This window comes from Anomaloglossus baeobatrachus, chromosome 3 (assembly GCF_048569485.1).
Source record: "Anomaloglossus baeobatrachus isolate aAnoBae1 chromosome 3, aAnoBae1.hap1, whole genome shotgun sequence".
NCBI classification, from domain to species: domain Eukaryota; kingdom Metazoa; phylum Chordata; class Amphibia; order Anura; family Aromobatidae; genus Anomaloglossus; species Anomaloglossus baeobatrachus.
In genome coordinates, this window is record NC_134355.1 from 267,025,316 (window position 1) to 267,044,468 (window position 19,153).

Below are 19,153 nucleotides of genomic sequence, written 5' to 3' on the forward strand. Positions count from 1 at the left end.
GATTACAATCAATATAGACTATGATATACAGAGTGCAGACGGTCAAATATTTTTTAACACTTTTTAACACTTTCTGCATGCATGTGTAGATAAAAATGCAAACAAGGTGTATACATAAATAGCATTTTAAGCTTGTGTTAACCACTTGTTTGTAATTTGATGTTGCATATCTTAATTAGTAGTTATGTGAATGAAATCACTACCCCCTTTAGTTAACAGCCACTTTATGCATCATCTGCTTGATTATACTAGTGTTTTAGTGTGGAGAGCCCTATATACACATGTATATCTAATGACATTAGTAGTTTACTGTGGGCAAAAGAAAAAAAAAAACAAAAAAACAAAACACCAGCAATCTCTGTAATATCAAGTCATAGTACTAACCAGTTCTGCAGCAGTTCTGAGTACCCCACCTGTCCCTACGCGCGTTTCACCTCTTCTTCAGGGGACGTATGGTGGACTGTGTGCAGGTCAGGTATATATAGTGTGGGCAATAGAAGCAAAGTGGAGGGGATGTACTTCCCATTATCCCATGTGGTCAGTTTGTGAATATACTATTGGGAAAACCATGTGTCAATCAGTGTGATGGCAACGTTCAAGAACCAATCAGCAGCGGTCAATAGAAGTGAAGTAGAGGGGATGTACTTCCCATTATCCCATGTGGTTAATTTGTGAATATACTATTGGGAAAACCATGTGTCAGTCAGTGTGATGACAGCGTTCAAGAACCAATTAGCAGCGGTCACCTGACTGCTGAGAGCAAATGTATAGAGACCAATGCCTGCATTTACCGACACCAACAGCTCACATGGCATGGTTAAACCAATGGAACATCATAGGACACGTCATAATGTTATTATTAAGGTTCCCAATTGGGGCGTGACTCAATGGAAAGAAAACGTCACTTATATGTTACAGGATGTGACGAATTTAGCTAAACTAATGGAAGTCATTGTTATTACTAGGGGACGCAGGTGCGCCATGAGCGTGACCGCGTCCAGGGAGCAGCACACATAACGAACGTGTGTACCCCGCCACCGCAGTCACGCGGCACCTCGTCACCACACGTGCAACAAACGTTATTGTTATTACTAGGGGACGCAAGTGCGCCGCGAGCGTGACCGCGTCCAGGGAGCAGCACATATAACGAACGTGTGCACCCCGCCACCGCAGTCACGCGGCACCTCGTCACCACATGTGCAACAAACACGCCCACATCAACAGACGTATATTTTTATAAGTGACATAATTGACCTGTCGTCAGTGTCAATCGCCCAGCGACGAACATGCGGCGCGGGCACAACCACGCAAAGCATAGGGTGCGGTATGCCCGCAAACATCGGTCAGCCCCCACCACCTGCGTCACCCACACGTCATGCGCACGCCCAACCGAGGGGCGGGACAGATCGTATAAGCATCAAACCCCCCCCCCAAAAAAAGGGGGGGGGGGCGGCGTCATATTGTCCTATGTCAGTGCGCCAATCTATGCAGGCTTTGACATTTTCCTCCCAAGTTAGTTAATAAATTCCGTTTACACATCACCCCAACCCATTATGAACTACAACCCCATAAGTAGAGAGCCACAAATGCTTCAGAGACAGCTAATTCCACCCATATATCGAGGAATGACCAGCCAAGACTATAAATAGTATACCCCTGCATGTATGTGGCCCCATATTGATCTGTTTAGGTTCAATAATTCATAACAGGACCTATCACAGAGCTGTTCTTAGAACGCTGCCTGTATGTAACGATCTTAATGTATATATATGTGTCCCTACCCTTAAAGGTGCCAAAGTTCACAATAATCTATAAAATTCCATTTATGATTATGTACTCAAAACTCCTTCCCTATGTAGATTCACGAAGTACTAACGGCAGCATAACAGCCCCGAGCGTCCTCAGATGGCTGTGATGCCCCATTTAACCCCTAAGGTTGAATGGCATGGCAGCCATCGGGGAAACCAGATACATCCTACACCCATACCTCGGTCACTTGGACCAAGGTGGGTGAGGATGTCCAGATTCCACCATGGCTCCACGCACAACCTCAAACCTTTGGTTTTTTTTTTAATTGTATATTCATTGTATTTTATAATTTTAATCAGCGTGCAGGCTGCTTTGGGTATGGTATCTGGGCAATATGGAGGCGATGGTGTTTATATGCGAATGAATATGGGACAATAAGTATTAACTTTTTTCGCTTTTATATTTAAAGGCTGATATATTTCCGATTGATTCACAACATGATGTTGCACTAAGTCGATGAAGAAACAACTGGGTTATATCAGAGCAAAAAAGAAAATGGATGTAATCTTTCCTTATCAAGAACAATTTAAAGCTTTTTACCTTCACCATATTGTGTTTCATAAGATTTAATTTAGTATATATAATAAGGATTGCATGATAGGGTGGTAAACAATATTCGCAATGGACACATTTAATTGGTTTGAGGTTGTGCGTGGAGCCATGGTGGAATCTGGACGTCCTCACCCACCTTGGTCCAAGTGACCGAGGTATGGGTGTAGGATGTATCTGGTTTCCCCGATGGCTGCCATGCCATTCAACCTTAGGGGTTAAATGGGGCATCACAGCCATCTGAGGACGCTCGGGGCTGTTATGCTGCCGTTAGTACTTCGTGAATCTACATAGGGAAGGAGTTTTGAGTACATAATCATAAATGGAATTTTATAGATTATTGTGAACTTTGGCACCTTTAAGGGTAGGGACACATATATATACATTAAGATCGTTACATACAGGCAGCGTTCTAAGAACAGCTCTGTGATAGGTCCTGTTATGAATTATTGAACCTAAACAGATCAATATGGGGCCACATACATGCAGGGGTATACTATTTATAGTCTTGGCTGGTCATTCCTCGATATATGGGTGGAATTAGCTGTCTCTGATGCATTTGTGATTCTCTACTTATGGGGTTGTAGTTCATAATGGGTTGGGGTGATGTGTAAACGGAATTTATTAACTAACTTGGGAGGAAAATGTCAAAGCCTGCATAGATTGGCGCACTGACATAGGACAATATGACGCCGCCTGCCCCTTTTTTTTTTTTTTTTGGGGGGGGGTTTGATGCTTATACGATCTGTCCCACCCCTCGGTTGGGTGTGCGCATGACGTGTGGGTGACGCTGGCGGTGAGGGCTGACCGATGTTTGCGGGCATACCGCACCCTATGCTTTGCGTGGTTGTGCCCGCGCCGCATGTTCGTCGCTGGGCGATTGACACTGACGACAGGTCAATTAAGTCACTTATAAAAATATACGTCTGTTGATATGGGCGTGTTTGTTGCACATGTGGTGACGAGGTGCCGCGTGACTGCGGTGGCGGGGTGCACACGTTCGTTATATGTGCTGCTCCCTGGACGTGGTCACGCTCATGGCGCACTTGCGTCCCCTAGTAACAACAATAACGTTTGTTGCACGTGTGGTGACGAGGTGCCGCGTGACTGCGGTGGCAGGGTGCACACGTTTGTTATATGTGTTGCTCCCTGGACACGGTAACGCTTATGGCGCACTTGCGTCCTCTAGTAATAACAATAACGTTTGTTGCACGTGTGGTGACGAGGTGCCGCGTGACTGCGGTGGCGGGGTACACACGTTCGTTATGTGTGCTGCTCCCTGGACGCGGTCACGCTCATGGCGCACCTGCATCCCCTAGTAATAACAATGACTTCCATTAGTTTAGCTAAATTCGTCACATCCTGTAACATATAAGTGACGTTTTCTTTCCATTGAGTCACGCCCCAATTGGGAACCTTAATAATAACATTATGACGTGTCCTATGATGTTAAAAAGAAACCACCTAAACAAACCTCTAAAAAAATATCCTTTAATATTAATCAATAAAAACAATGTAGGACACCAATGTCAAATAACATAAAACACATGATCACACAAGACCCATTCACTCACCATAAAATAAAACTTACACGGACAACAAGGAGTGTGTTGGAAAAACTGGCCGTTTTGTTTTTATTAAGGGTTACCGTAATAAATAGAATAAAACCTTACAAATACCTTCAATAAATTAACACCAAAACTCCACCATAAATAATACCAAAATCCACCCAGAACCTTTCTGGGCGATTTTTGCCAACAAGGACACAAATGGAACATTAGTGACCCCCCACAACACAACCAGCCATTTTTCCACCACACTCTGAAGCCCTAAATTAAAAATATCAACTCCTATATCGTGAAGGAAAAAGATTTTTAATAAAAATAATGTCCCGTTTCACCTGAAAAAGAAAATCAAGAGTCTTAACCTTGCCCAAGCCATTCCGAAGATTAACAACTTGACATATCTGAGAACCCTTAACAGCAGACAATTTCACCAACTGCCCTTTACATATCTGATCTGTTTTTGAGCTAGTAATGGAAAGAAAAACACTGTGGCTCACCAACCTTCACATCCTCGACTCTTAAACCCCCAGCCATCTTTTTATTAGGAGACACCAGCTCAAAAATACGGAGAGCAGCAAAAAATGCAAGCACAAACGCCGCTCTAAACAAACACGCCTCGAACTCATTTATACAAACTGAACCCAGAGCCGACCATAGGTCAACCAATAACTCAACCGAGATTGGGCGTCTAACGTCAGCCCGAATAGACCTTCTTCTCACATCTTTCAGCATCTGCCTAATAGGAAAAATTGAAAACAAAAAATTGAAACCCCGTAACTTCAGAAAAAAAACGAAACGCCAGATAAGGCTTTGTGCAACGCCGAATGACTAATCCCTTGCAATAACTCAAACTGAATATACTCCCAGACAACTGATAACTTTAAAACATAACAATCAAATCCCCTAGCGACACAGAATTGCCTCCACCTGTCCCATGCAGCAGCATACGCTGCCCATGTATTCGAGGCTAAAGAATTCTTAATATAAAAAAGGGATTAAATCCCCAAAATCCCCCAACAGTGTTCCGGGCAAGCCACTTCCACTTGCCCCCTCTGCGCTCCTTCCTTCCAGGCGGACCGCTGCTGCAAAAAAGACAAAGATGAAAATTCTTCCCTTTCTGGAACCAACACCGCCTTCAACCAAATGTTAAAGTTCAAGCATTGTAAAACCAGCTGCCTTAAAACTTTTGCTGACCAAAAACATTTGGAAGAAAGCACGTTAATCCCGAAAACAACTCCATTATTCCCGGAACGAAAACAAATCCTTCTGTTTGCTAACACCTTACCCCAAATACAGATAGCCACAAAAATTGCAAACAGCTCCAAGACCACTCTCTTAGTAGTCAGACCCACCGCAGACCACCTAACCGGCCATGCTTCCGCTGACCATGAACTTCCCAGCGAAGCTAAAAAACCCTGCTCGTCTACAACTACGCCAAATCCTAGGTCCACCGACGAGCAAAACTGATCCTGCAAACAACTGATTCCATTATAATCCTGCAAAATATAAAATGCTGAACCAGAGAAATAGGGTGGATAAACCTCACTTTGTCTGTAGGTGGGGAGAGGAACTGGGAGAGGATATTCCAGAGGACAATTGGAGCAGAGTGTACCTGTGGACCCACAAGCTTTCCTTGGCGTGCGCCGCTCAAGAGAAAAGTTATAAAATTCTCACAAGGTGGTACCATTACCCGACTAAATTACATGCTATATTTCCCTCTGTGTCTGATGTGTGCTGGAGGTGTGGCACAGACACAGGTACAATGCTACACATATGGTGGAGCTGTACTAAGCTGCAACCCTTTTGGGACTCAGTGTTCTACCTGTACAAAAAGATGAGCGGAGGTGAAATAGAAAAATCCCCCCAGGTTGCCCTTCTTTCTATGCTCCCAGGAGCTATTAAAACACAAAAAAGGGACATGTTGCGATTTTGCCTGGCGGCTGCCCGTATGATTATCCCATGATTTTGGAAACAGACTAGATGCCCTACGGTGCTGGATTGGTTGGAGGAGATGACAAACCTCCAGAGAATGGAGGAGCTGACAGCAGAACTAAATGGGAACACAGAAAAATTTACTACAGTTTGGAGACCATGGATTATGTTCATGGAGTCCCCAGAGTTTGTGGAGAGTTTGGCGAGCTTTTTGAGCTGAGAAACGGTGGGGAGTCTCATTCCTTCCCCCCCTTTTTTCTTTTCTTTTCTTGCTTTCCCCCCCTCCCCCCTTTTCTCTAATTTCCTCTTCTTTATGCTTATATCTTTCCTCTTCTTTCTTTCTTTTCTGAACATTAATCTGCATTTTTCTAGTTTCATTTTTTATATGAAAAGATTTATCAATAATTCATAAGACAATAGACATACAAGGAGAATGAGTATATTAGGATACGGGAAGTCAAAAGAAGTAAAATTCTGACCTATAATTTACAAGTGGTTGTATGGTAATAGCACAAAGATAATTTGAAGAATTCCAAGAAATTTAGTAATGTAACAATTTCTGGATGTTATCCCGGCATTGAGAAAATGATGTTTATGTATTGTAATTGCACAAATGATATGTTTGTATGTTGACAACAGTTTCATCAATAAAACAGATTTGAAATAATCCTGCAAAAACCTTCGCCACACTAATAAATCCTCCTTCATTTCCAACGACACCCGGATGTGCGCACCCGGTGAATGCAACCCTTTTGTACTGTCATATAACCTACGACAAAAGACCCTCCCCATGGGAATTAGTCTCAAGGCAAAATTTAAAGATCCCAACAGAGCTTGTAACTCTCGAAGGGTCACCTTCTTTCTTCCTGCTACACTCTCAATCAGTTCCTGTAAATGTAGCAACTTCTCCTTTGGCAGGCTACATTCCATCGCTGCCAAATCTAATGTGATCCCTAAAAATTCCAGCTTTTTACAAGGAAGAACAGTTTTTTCGGCAGCCACGGGAACTCCAAAATGGCCCATAAACTCTAAAAACTTCTGCAATAATTCCATACACAAATTAGAATCCCCCGTGGCCGACGAACAAAAAGTCATCAAGATAGTGCAGGACCCCGCCAGTCGGCACAGAGTCCTGCACTACCCAGTGTAAGAAAGAGGAAAAGCATTCAAAATAAAAACATGACAACGAAAACCCCATCGGCAAACATCTATCGAAATAAAATTTCCCATTAAAATAAAAACCTAATGAACTAAAACCCGAAGGGTGAACCGGCAACAGTCTAAAAGCCGATTTAATGTCTGATTTTGACAACAGAGCGCCCCGGCCAAATCGCCTAAGCAGCTCAACTGCCATGTCAAACGATGCATAGTTCACTGATGCCATACTGGTATTCAATTCGTCATTAAGAGACCCACCCTTAGGGTATGACAGGTGGTGAATAACCCTAAAAGGTACCGGCCTCTTTTTTTTGGGACAAACCCCAATGGAGACACCCGAAAATTTTCAAAAGGCGGAGACAAAAAAGGACCTGCTAGCCTCCCTAACCGCAATTCTTTTTCAATATGTTTAGAAACAAAAGAACCTTGTAACCTAACTGAACGTAAATTTTTAACTAAAATACACCCCTGACCCTTGAACCGTGGAACAAAAAACCCCTGATCAAAACCATTAATTAATATGTTGGCTCTCACCCTGTCTGGGTATTGCCTTAGCCATGGGAGCATTTTTGCCAAACTCACTGGCGTCCGTGCCTTTAAGAAAAAGCTCCCGATGAACATTAGGCTGCTGCCCAGTCACCACTATTCATTTAAAGCATTTTACAAGTGGATGCAAACCACCACAGGACGAGCACTCGTGCCTGAACCTACAATTCTGCATTCACTTACATTCAGATTCGTTATACGCAAAACAGACTCCTTTTTTCAGCTGCTGGTTAGGTGCCTGTTTTGCTACATAATTCCTCTGTGGTAACATCAAGTTCAACCACAACCCTACGTCCTTTTCACCCCATGTCATCCTCTGGTGTACCGCCATTTTTTGGCGAAAGGACTCATCATATCAGAGCCAAGCCACCCCACCGAAATTGCGATAGGCTTCCAGAATCGAATCAATGTGCTGGAATAGCCCACTGCAATCATCCGGGAATTTCTCGCCTAAAACCGCAGCATAGATTGCAAAAGCCTGAAGCCAATTGTGAAAGGATTTGAAAATCCTTCTCCTATCACCATCAACATCACCTTTAGCTTCAGGCCCTACCAGAAGGGAGCAAGGAAAAAACATCCACATACTCCCTTCTCCAAATCTTCTCCTTTACAGCTCCACTTAAATGGAACCCCAAAGGAGAAGCCTGACAAGTCAAAGCCTCTTTAAAACAGGATTGAGGGATACCTTTTAAGCTATTGTCACCTAAGTCCAATAGCTGAGGGGCAGCTACCCTGGCACCTGACTGCATAAACTCTGCACATACATTATAAATTAAATCCCTCACACTATCCCTGTTATCTACCATTACATTAGGCAAAGGGGGATAAATGTCCTCACCAGACCCGATGCGGCGATCGACTCTCCTGCCGTTCCTTTCCGCTGGAAGCTGATTGTTGATCACGCCGACTGTGGCGGCAGGCTCTGGAAGCCGGCCAGCCTCACCGCTCTCGCTCCCGGATTCTTCAGAGTACCAGGCTTGTAGCGCCACCGCTGCATCAGAGCTCTTTTGCAGCAGCGGAGGCATGCTACTGCCTGTGGGGAAGTCCTCGCTCGACAGCATCCCGACGGTCCTCGCACCCTCCAGGAGAACGGAAGCCGGGCGCCCGACATCCGGGAAGGCAGGCGCATCCTGGTGACGCGACCGCTGGAACTCCCGCTCTGACGTCGCGAGATCCCGCGATGTCGGCGCCGCCCGCGATGTTCTTCCTCGGCCGCTTCTTCGCTCACTCCCAGCTTGTCTCTGCGCTGGCGCGGAACTCTTCCTCCGGCTGCCTGGACTTCTTGCTCCAGCTGCCGCTCGCCTAGATCTTCTTTCCGCCGGCGGTGAGTAAGCCTCCTTCCTCTTCCTTGTCCTCCGAACCGCCACCGAATCTTCCTCCACCACGCCGACCGGAGCCCGGATAGAAGTTGCCGCGACGTCGCCTGGCTCGCTGCTGCCTGATTCTTCAGAGACCCTGCCGCCCAAGCAGGATCTCATCCATTGGATCCCGTCCTCTTCGCCGGCCCGCTGGATCAACTGCTGCAGAAGGCTGTCCATGACAAATCTTCTCTGTTCCTCAGCTGTGACTGACCACACAGCTGACAAACTGACCTTTTATAACCACACAGCTGACCTCCACACCAATAACCATTTCATAAATAGGCGCGCAGAGAGCTGATAGGTTACCAACCACTCTTCCGCGTTACTAGGCAGATTACAAGCCTTACCACGTAACATCACTGATAGAGGGCCTGTGTAATCATGTCAATCCCCCGGTATACGCTAAGGGATTTTTCATGACAGTGTATTAGTGAGAGGTCTAGTGAAGAGCAGGAAAAGCGTGCAGGAATAGGATGATAGTTAGATAAACTCTAGATGATCTTAGAGGAGCTAGGTGATCCTCAATTTCTCCTGCCTGACTGTGGAGGGTATTATAAGGTTTTGAACACCCCCCACTCCGGGTGGCTGTCCCTTGCTATCCCTGTTCTTCACTGGCCTGAAACCCACCACCAAACCAGGTGCATTGTGTAAGACCAGGACAATGTAAAACATACAAAAAATTATGTTGGTTCCTGAACAAGACTGGATTCTATATTTCAGTCTAGATACTGTATAAACAGCAGTTAGGAAAGAGCTCCTGGGTCCACCAAGGCCGGTACCCACAGCTTCTCCCGACGCGTTTCCCCCCCTCCTAACTGAATGGTCGGGGGTTCATCAGGGGTAAATATCCAACAACACTTGGAACAACATCCAAGATTGATACACTGGTTGCAGCAGAAAGTGCTTGCTTGATCTGTCTTAGTAGAATCTCCAAAAAGGACTAGTAGTGTCCTCCTTATGTGACAGCAAGCGGGGACACCACAGGTTACTTCATCTCCGGCCCAGATGGCATCATCCACACTCTCTGCGTAACTAGATGTGCTTCGGCGCTCGGGACATTTGTCCTTGCAGATCGAGGGTATCCCTGGATGTACTTACATTTTAATGGATTTGAAGTGGAGATCCAGGGCCTCTAGCAAGGAAATATTACTGTAGAGGGCTTACTCTCTGGGATTTGAAATGGAATCTGGGGATTCTCTTTATGGAAACATTAGTATATAGGTAACTTGGACAGCTGAATATTTAACCTAGAGGGCTGACTGAGATCCTCTGCCCTAAACGGCACACAGTGCACCATCCATAAGCCTTGCATCAGACTATAGGTGTCTTCTACCCTGAATAGCAATATCTCTTCTCTGCTGAGACAAGAAAAGTGGACCACATGAGGACACTACTAGTTCTTTTTGGAGATTCTACTAAGACAGATCAAGCAAGCACTTTCTGCTGCAACCAGTGTATCAATCTTGGATGTTGTTCCAAGTGTTGTTGGATATTTACCCCTGATGGACCCCCGACCATTCAGTTAGGAGGGGGGGAAACGCATCGGGAGAAGCTGTGGGTACCGGCCTTGGTGGACCCAGGAGCTCTTTCCTAACTGCTGTTTATACAGTATCTAGACTGAAATATAGAATCCAGTCTTGTTCAGGAACCAACATAATTTTTTGTATGTTTTACATTGTCCTGGTCTTACACAATGCACCTGGTTTGGTGGTGGGTTTCAGGCCAGTGAAGAACAGGGATAGCAAGGGACAGCCACCCGGAGTGGAGGGTGTTCAAAACCTTATAATACCCTCCACAGTCAGGCAGGAGAAATTGAGGATCACCTCGCTCCTCTTAAGATCATTTAGAGTTTATCTAACTATCATCCTATTCCTGCACGCTTTTCCTGCTCTTCACTAGACCTCTCACTAATACACTGTCATGTGTTTTATGTTATTTGACATTGGTGTCCTACATTGTTTTTATTGATTAATATTAAAGGATATTTTTTTAGAGGTTTGTTTAGGTGGTTTCTTTTGAATCTTACCTCGTGAGGTTATCACAGTTGTGGTTCTTTTTTGTGTCCTATGATGTTCCATTGGCTTAACCATGCCATGTGAGCTGTTGGTGTCGGTAAATGCAGGCATTGGTCTCTATACATTTGCTCTCAGCGGTCAGGTGACCGCTGCTAATTGGTTCTTGAACGCTGTCATCACACTGACTGACACATGGTTTTCCCAATAGTATATTCACAAATTAACCACATGGGATAATGGGAAGTACATCCCCTCTACTTCACTTCTATTGACCGCTGCTGATTGGTTCTTGAACGTTGCCATCACACTGATTGACACATGGTTTTCCCAATAGTATATTCACAAACTGACCACATGGGATAATGGGAAGTACATCCCCTCCACTTTGCTTCTATTGCCCACACTATATATACCTGACCTGCACACAGTCCACCATACGTCCCCTGAAGAAGAGGTGAAACGCGTGTAGGGACAGGTGGGGTACTCAGAACTGGTTAGTACTATGACTTGATATTACAGAGATTGCTGGTGTTTTTTTTTTTTCTTTTGCCCACAGTAAACTACTAATGTCATTAGATATACATATGTATATAGGGCTCTCCACACTAAAACGCTAGTATGATCAAGCAGATGATGCATGAAGTGGTTGTTAACTAAAGGGGGTAGTGATTTCATTCACATAACTACTAATTAAGATATGCAACATCAAATTACAAACAAGTAGTTAACACAAGCTTAAAATGCTATTTATGTATACACCTTGTTTGCATTTTTATCTACACATGCATGCAGAAAGTGTTAAAAAGTGTTAAAAAATATTTGACTGTCTGCACTGTATATCATAGTCTATATTGATTGTAATCATTGAATTGCTCTGCACACAGTTCTGTTAACCCCTTGAGGGCTCCTTGCTCTATTATGATTTTTAAGTATAATCAATAAAGTTTTGTATTTTATCAATATTGGACTTGTGCCACATTCTTTCTCTGTTGAATATATTAACCTCATAGGGTCTGCAAGAAGTACCTGGGCACCTGAGCGGGTATCCTGGGGTCCGCTCAGGTGGTGCTGCTGCCTTGGAAGCGATTGCCTCTCTGATCCAGGCACTCCACCACGTGATCTGCTCCCTGCAATCGACGGGACTCTGGACATGCTGAGGTAGGTACTGCAGCGGGGGCTTGGACCTGAGCAGACCTGAGATCCTGCACTTGCTGTGTCAGTCCATGTACAAGCCCAGAAAGGGTGTGCACCTGATTTAGCACAGCATGGAGAGAATCCATTTTTTTTTCTCTCCTGGTTAGATGGCCAGATATAATGTAACGCCTGCCTGGATCCACAGACTCAGATGGGCTGTAACGGGGAGGCTAGAGGGAAGCCACTCACCAAGTAGGACCCCCAGAACCCTGAAACCCTTTAACCCCTATACAGGAATTTGGAATTACACAGGGAACTGGAGATCACTACCTGTGGAAGGCTGCAGTCCGATGAGAGTAGTAGTCAGGCAGGGTCAAACCAGGAATAGCGGAACAGGGACAGAATCGGCAGGCAGTGACGTAGTCAGCAAACGTAGCAGAGGTCAGATCCGGGTCGGGCAGCAAGGTACAAAAACAGTAGGCAGAAGAGTAGTCAAAACACGCAGAAGTCAACACCGGAATCACCAACAGAATAGGACGTAACAGGAGCCAGGAAAATCAGAACTATATCGGGCAGTAATCATGTGGCAGGAGGGGAAATAAGAAGGGTGTGGTGTCTTCCCATTGGCTGTAGCTGAACGCTGGCAACTTCAGCTGGAAGACACATGCCACCCACAGTCAGCCAGCGGTACTACAGATCCCAAGCTAACCCAGCCCAGTGGATGATCGGAGCCTGCACCCACTGGTGCCGCTGGCGTCGACTTCTCTCCCATCACCAGCACCATCCACGGCAGGAACACGGCGTCGCCTGGCGATCGGAGTAGAAGTCGCTGGAGCAGACTCCGGCGGTGACATAACACTCCCGGAGTGGCACGCGCGCAGATGGAGCTCTCATCCAAGAGCTCCATCAGCGCACGCGCTGACTCCCAGTGCCATCATTTGAAACTGGGACCGCGGACATACTGGGACACCTGCCGCATAGCCACCGCAGTCCGCACAGCCACCCGCCTGCATGCACAGAGTGGCAGCCAGCAGGTCGCCCACCCTCCCACCCGCACAGAGAGGCAGCCGGCCTCCAGAACAGAGAGGCAGCCGGCACCGACAGGCACCAAGCTGCCCGCACGCAGCCACAGGCACCCGGCCGCCCGCACGCAGCCACAGGCACCCGGCCTCCCGAACGCACCCGGTCCCCACACAGAGAGACCCCCGGTAAGCTATATTCGGATTTTAAGACGCACCCCTCATTTTCCTCCCAAATGTTTGGGAGGAAAAGTGTGTCTTATAATCCGAAAAATGCGGTAATTATTCTAATTTTCTGAGACAAAGACTTTTGGGTTTTCAGTGGCTGTAAACCATAATCATCAACATTAACAGAAATAAACACTTGAAATAGATCACTCTGTTTGTAATGACTCTATAATATATGTATTTACCTTTTTGTATTAAATTACTGAAATAAATTAACTTTTTGATCATATTCTAATTTATTGAGATGCCCTTGTATATACAGTAAATAAATAAATATATATATATATACACACACACACAGTATATATATATATATATATATATATATATATATGTGTGTATATATATATATATATATATACACTCTATGTATAAATAAATATATATATATATATATATATATATATACTCTCTATGTATAAATAAATATATATATTTATATTTAAATATATGTATGTGTGATGGCTAAAAATTGATCTCTACTACTGAAGAGGAAGTATTGTTCTAATATTAGGCTCAGTGGCTATAGCAAAAATTGCAACATTTCATGATTTTTTTTTTAGAAATGTTAAGGAATAGAAAGAAAATTGTAAACAAAAACACATTTACTGCTAAAATGAATGCAAACAGTAATGTTAGCCTACATTCACATGACCGTTCCGTTTTTGCGGTGCGCAAAAAACTATCCTGTTTTTCCACAGTGTGACAACTGCATCCATCCCATTCGGTTCCGTATATGGTCCGTGTGTCATCCCTGTGACTTCCATTTTTTAGACCACAAAAAAAATGGAAGGAGAGTTGTATACAGTCCAGGGTATCTGTCCAGATGCTGGTCCCCATATCAGGTCTATAGGAAACAGAATCCAGTGCAAAGAGGTAGGAGCAAGCACTACATACTCACCAATCACCAGGGTGGCTGTCACACTGCTGCCGCGGCAGCTCTTTGTTCTTCCCGAGCCGGCTGCTCATTTGGCTCATTTCATATTCACTGCTTCCCTGCTCACCGGCGTCTGTGATTGGTTGCAGTCAGTCATGCCCCATGCTAAGTGAGAGCTGTCTGACTGCAACCAATCACAGCTGAAGGTGGGCGGATCAATATTGTACAGTACAATAAATAAATAATTGAAAAAAAATGGCGTGATACCGTTTTGATACCAGCCAAGATAAAGCTTCACAACTGCTGGTTCGTATTCTCAGGCTGGGGAGACCCACGTTATTGGGAGCTCCCCAGCCTAAAAATATCAGCCAGCAGCTGGCCGGAATTGCCGCATCCATTAGATGTGACAGTCCCAGGACTTTACCCGGCTCATCCTGAATGCCCTGGTGTGGTGGCAAATGGGGTAATATATGGGGTTGATACCACCTGTGCAGGGGCGGACTGGCCCACCAGGAGGTCGGGAGAACCCCCGGTGGGTCCCTGCTATTGATGGCCACGCCCCCTAGGCCCCGCCCCCTACCCTCCTTGGGCCCCTATGGATATGTGTGAGAGGCCCCCCTGACCGGTAACTTCACTAATCATATCGGCACATTGCCGATATGATTAGTGACAATCCCATTCCCTCTGCAGTGGCAAGCAGGGAGAGCGATCTCCCTGCTCTGCCTGCTGTCACTGTCGGTGCCGCGCGGCTCTGACTCATCTGCGCAGCGACACTGCAGGAGCGGGCAGTCTCAGAGTGATGACTGCTCCCTTCCTGTGCAGGTGCTGGCAGCATCGCGCTGCGGAGGACGGACCAGTGTCGCCCCAGGCCAGGCTGCAGGAGCAGCAGCACATGAGTATAGAAGGCGGGGGCCCCGGGGGGGTGCGGGGGCCCGGGGAGCAAACAGGGGCCCCGGGGGGTGGGTGCGGGGGCCCAGGGGGGCAAGCAGGGGCCCGGGGGGGGAGGGGCGGTTGGGCATGTGGAGACTGTGGGCAATCAGATCAGTAACATTAACCCTTATTCCATCGAAATGTCTGCACAGTCAGGGGTGGGATTCAGCCGGTTCTGTACGGTTCTGGAGAACCGGTTGTTAAAATAGCAGCCGGTTCCCAGAACCGGCAAGAAACAGCTCCAGCGATCCGGTTCCCTGTATTCATTTGTGTTAGTGTCTCTTTAAGACACTGACACAAATGAAACCCTGTACCTCCGTATACACCGCACTTCCGGGTTCAGTGGACCCTGACCCGGCGTGCAGCGACGTGCTGACGCTGCAGAGGTCACGGCAGTGTGGGGAGGTAGCTCCTCTTCCTACCGTCTGTCAGCGTCAGGCCTTGTGCACACTAGACGTTTTTGCTGCGTTTTTAGCGGCATTTTTTACCGCGTTTATTTGCAGAAAACTATGTGACATTGCTTCCCCAGCAATGTCTATGGGTTTTCAGAAGTGCTGTCTGCACACAGCGCTTTGTTGTAGCTGTGTTTTTGTGGTGACCACAAAAACGCAGCATGTCAATTATTCCTGCGTTTTTCACTGCGTTTTCCACCCATTGAGTTCAATGAGATGTTCAAAAACGCAATGAAAAACACAAATTGCAAATATAGCTGCGTTTCTATGACTAAAAACGCGGCTCTAAACGCAAGGGGTGGGTATTGCAGTGACGTGTACAGGAAGAGGATTCCTTCTGTTGGTAAACACAGAAGCGTGAATCCTCCCGGTACCGGCACCACCGCTTTCATCTCCTGTCCGGCGCCATGTCCGCTCCCGTGCGGCGCCATGTACGGGCAGGAGATGGAAGCAGCTGCGAAGTCAAAAGTGAACAGTAGAGAAAAAAATGTCATACTCACCTGTCTACAGCCTCCCGGTGCCATGTTCGCTCCCAGCTCCTCTCCCGGTACCGCCACCCATGCTCCAAGTGTGTGCAGACGGCCGGGACACCTCCGATAGCTGCAGGACCTGGCGCTGATCACCTGATGCGGTCACCTGACAGAATCAGCTGACAGTGACAGTGGTGACGCTGGCTTTTTACTACCCGGCCGGCTAAACTATCAGCTGATGCCGTCAGGAGACTTCATCAGCTGATTACCGCCGGGTCCTGCATTGATCGGTCTGAGAGGAGTCTGCACTGAAGTGTGTATTTTTTTTTTTTTTTTGCACTGATGCATCAGCTGATTGTATAAACGGCTTTTATACAATCAGCTGCTGTGTCATGGAATTCACATCCTTGATCCTGACACATCATCTGATCGCTTTGCCTTCCAGCAAACCGATCAGAGGATATTGGATCCGGATTGGACGGCGCGGGACCCTTGACTCAGGATTACTGCAGAGGGGGGTTCTTTATTTCAATAAAGATGGAGTCACTAAAGGTGTTGTGTTTTATTTCTAATAAAAATATTTTTCTGTGTTTTTTTTTTTTTTAATCTTTACTAGAAATTCATGGTGGCCATGTCTAATACTGCCGTGACATCATGAATTTTGGGCTTAGGGCCACTTGATAATATACAGCTATCCCTAACCCCATTATTACCCAGCGAGCCACCCGACATCAGGGCAGCTGGAAGAGTTGGATACAGCGCCAGAAGATAGCGCTTCTATGAAAGCGCCATTTTCTGGGGTGGCTGCGGACTACAATTCGCAGAGGGGGTCCCTAGAAAGCTTGAGCACGCTGCACTGTGGATTCCAATCCCCAGCCGCCTAGTTGTACCTGGCTGGACTCAAAAATTGGGCGAAGCCCACGTCATTTTTTTTTAAAGTTATTTAATGAAATAACAAAAAAAAGGGCTTCTCTACATTTTTGGTTCCCAGCCGGGTACAAATAGGCAGCTGGGGATTGGGGGCAGCCCATAGCTGCCTGCTGTACTTGGCTAGCATACAAAAATATGGCGAAGCCCACGTCATTTTTTTGAAGGGCAAAAATCTCCTGCATACAGTCCTAGATGGAGCATGCTGAGCCTTGTGGTTCTGCAGCTGCTGTCTGCTCTCCTGCATACACTAGTGGAGAATGAAGAACATATTGAAGAAGGAAATGACATCAGACCTTTTTTTTTTCAACAATCTTTAATGGCATTGTTCACTGATAAAAAAAAAACGCATAAAAAAGCAGTGAGCAAAAACGCAGCCAAAAATGCACAAAAAACGCAGTGTGAAAAAAAACCTAGTGCGCACATACCCTTAGTGTGCAGAGAGCCGCGGAGGACGCAAGACAGAGGAGACGCCACCGGTGCTTGGAGCAGGTAAGCGCTCAGTGAGCCAAAGATGCAGGGAGAGGGGCCACATATGATGGCAGCTATATGTGGCTATATGGGGAGAGGGGCCACATAAGATGGCAGCTATATGGGGAGAGGGGCCACATTAAGATGGCAGCTATATGTGGCTATATGGGGAGAGGCCACATAATATGGGAGCTATATGTGGCTATATGGAGAGAGGGGCCACATTAAGATGGCAGCTATATGTGGCTATATGGGGAGAGGGGCCACATTAAGATGGCAGCTATATGTGGCTATATGGGGAGAGGGTCCACATTAGATGGCAGCTATATGTGGCTATATGGGGAGAGGAGCCACATTAAGATGGCAGCTATATGTTTCTATATGGGGAGAGGAGCCGCATTAAGATGGCAGATATATGGGGAGAGGGGCCACATAAGATGGGAGCTGTATGGGAAAAGGAGCACATGGGATGGGATCTGCTGGGGAAAGAGGCCATAATGGGATGGGATCTGCTGGGGAAAGAGGCCATAATGGGATGGGTTCTGCAGGGGAAAGAGGCCATAATGGGATCTGCAAGGGAAAAGAGGCCATAATGGGATGGGATCTGCATGGGAAAGAGGCCATAATGGGATGGGATCTGCATGGGAAAGAGGCCATAATGGGATCTGCAAGGGAAAGATGCCATAATGGGATGAGATCTGCAGGGGAAAAGAGGCCATAATGGGATGAGATCTGAAGGGGAAAAGAGACCATAATGGGATGGGATCTGCTGGGGAAAGAGGCCATAATGGGATGAGATCTGCAGGGGAAAGAGGCCATAATGGGATGGGATCTGCAGGGGAAAGAAGCCATAATGGGATGGGATCTTCAGGGGGAAAGAGGCCATAATGGGATGGGATCTGCAGGGGAAAAAGGCCATAATGGGATGGGATCTGCAGGGGAAAAAGGCCATAATGGGATGGGATCTGCAGGGGAAAGAGGCCATAATGGGATGGGATCTGCAAGGGAAAGAGGCCATAATGGGATGGGATCTGCAAGGGAAAGAGGCCATAATGGGATGAGATCTGCAGGGGAAAAGAGGCCATAATGGGATTGGATCTGCATGGGAAAGAGGCCATAATGGGATGGGATCTGCAAGGGAAAAAGGCCATAATGGGATGGGATCTGCAGGGGAAAGAGGCCATAATGGGATGGGATCTGCAAGGGAAAGAGGCCATAATGGGATGGGATCTGCAAGGGAAAGAGGCCATAATGGGATGGGATCTGCATGGGAAAGAGGCCATAATGGGATGGGATCTGTATGGGGAAGGTCGTCTATTCCAATTTTAGCAGGGCTCCTTTAGTAATAATTTTTAAAAACTGTAGAAAAATCATTTAATACAATCTGACTGACAGTGACTGGAACAACTGGTGCTGGACAGGAGAGTGACGGCATAGGAGGGGAAGAAGGGGAAAGAGATTTTACTTTAAATTACTTGTATTTTTTGGTTGAGGAAATTGCGTGAAAATGGGTGTGGCTAACAGAATGGGTGTAGTTTTTAAATGGGCGGGGTTTACAGAGAACCTGTTAAAAATTTGAATCCCACCCCTGCTATATACAGTACAGTAACTGCATGGTGCTTGTGGGCCCCAAGATTGATTTTTCCTGGTGGGCCCCAGGTACTCCAGTCCGCCGCTGCACCTGTGTAATGTCATCTGGCATCAAGCCCT